Genomic DNA, 1991 nt, shown 5'->3' with positions numbered 1-1991 from the left:
TATATATATATATATATATATATATATATATAATATATATATACACACACATTTATACACACACATATATGCCTGAATATACTTACATTCGTATACGCCAGGAACGTACTCTCCATTCTCCACAGATATACGCAAGTTTGTTTGAGTGTGTCTGTATATATAAACAATATATTGGACACAGTTATGTGTCCAATAACCGAACAAACTGTCAATAATTTTTGATGGAGGTCATTTCTTTTGGTGACCACATATATGTAATTTGGCAGTAAACTTGCTGATATATTCCTGAAAGAGTCTTGGGAAATTTGGTAATGTAACAGACTAAAGTTGTGTTGGAGAATTTAACGGTAAAAATGACAGTGATTTAGAGAAGGAATTTTTATTTCAGCGTAAAAGGTTTTGGTTGAATAAATACGGATGATGAGAATATTGTTTTGGAGGTTTGGCTTGAGACCACGTATATGTATGTATATATGTATGTATGTATGTATGTATGTATGTATGTATGTATGTATGTATGTATGTATGTATGTATGTATGTATATATGTATGTATGTATGTATGTATGTATGTATGTATGTATGTATGTACGCGTGTATGTATGATTCTATGTATGTATTCATGTCACTATTTAGTTTCGTGATTTCTTGCCAATAGAGAAAGATTCGGTTTCTAACCTAGATCCGAGGTTCCTTCATTGAAATTTGAACGAAACCAACAATGTACTTGTGCATGTGTGTGTTTATATGTGCAGTATTTGAAGTCAGTGCATGTGTAGATTTGTATGTTTTGTTTTATGCTTGTATTCTCATGCATATAGTGGCATGTCTTGACATTCACGTATATATTTAAATGATAAACTACTGGTAACTTTAACAGATTTTTACAGTTCCAGTGAGGAATTCGATAAGAAGTCTGCGAGTCAGCTTTCTCTGTTCTGGTTTTGAGAAGCCTAATTTCTCAAGACGCGTACGTAAACATTGTGTTACATATCTCAGGGCCCCACTAGTTACAGGTACAAACCTGAACTTGTGATCTGGGTAGAGTAACTGCAGATTTTTCAATAGTTCAACATATATATTCTCTTTTTCACTGATCTTCAGCTTTATGTTAAAGTCCGCTGGGCGGCTGATTTCCACAACTGTGCATAGTTTCTCTCCTCAATACCAAATCCTTGTATCAGGTTTATCGTGTTTATATTTTATTGAGGTTTTCACTGGCATTCCACCAGTAATCCTATTTATGTATACATATATATACATACAAATATGAAGGGCTTTTTTTCTACTTTCGTCTACGAAATCTACCTCCAAGTCATTGGTCTGCACTAGGCTATAGGAAAAGACAGTTGCTCAATGTGTTGTGAAGGGTGACTGAAACTAGCAATATGTGGTTGGAAAGCGAACTTCTTACCACACAGCCAGTTTCCATTCATAATTACGCGCTAGTGTAGAAAGAATCGCTTTTTAACTTAGATCCAACTCACCTTCATTGGTATTTCAACAATATCAGGAGATCGATTATGCGTGTATGTGCGAATATTTTCCAAGTATTTGGAGTCATTGCATGTGAAGACCTGTATGTTTTGTTTCATGTATGTGTATTCGTACATATAGCAGCATGTCTAGATATGTGTATATATACTTATATGCTACGTATTTGGAATTTTTTATATATTTTCACAGTTCAATTGATGGCTTGTGTCAGAAGCTCGTAATTTCCTACGGAGTATAATCTTATTTTTAATTCTATCCTCTGTGACACGAGTAACATAGATACGAATTTCAACAGATAATATATCCATTAAGAAGAAGAAAAAACAAAGTATTTACAAAAAAGTGTGACGACGTGGGACTTGCAGTAAGACCTTTCTTTTATTAAATGATTAAATGAAAAGCAAATGTGAGCAAAACATCACACACACACACACACACACACATCCTCCCCTGCGATGAGGCATAATCTGCCATATTTTGTATGTACATACATAC

General features: G+C 33.9%; 1 protein-coding gene across 1 annotated transcript in view; it reads left to right on the top strand.

Annotated features, from left to right (window-relative positions):
- Positions 1-1991, top strand: part of LOC106877299 (metabotropic glutamate receptor 8) — a 679235-nt gene that overhangs the window by 166275 nt on the left and 510969 nt on the right. The window lies entirely within an intron of this gene.

Source organism: Octopus bimaculoides, chromosome 3 (genome assembly GCF_001194135.2).
Source record: "Octopus bimaculoides isolate UCB-OBI-ISO-001 chromosome 3, ASM119413v2, whole genome shotgun sequence".
NCBI lineage: Eukaryota > Metazoa > Mollusca > Cephalopoda > Octopoda > Octopodidae > Octopus > Octopus bimaculoides.
This window is presented reverse-complemented; position numbering and strand designations above follow the sequence as displayed.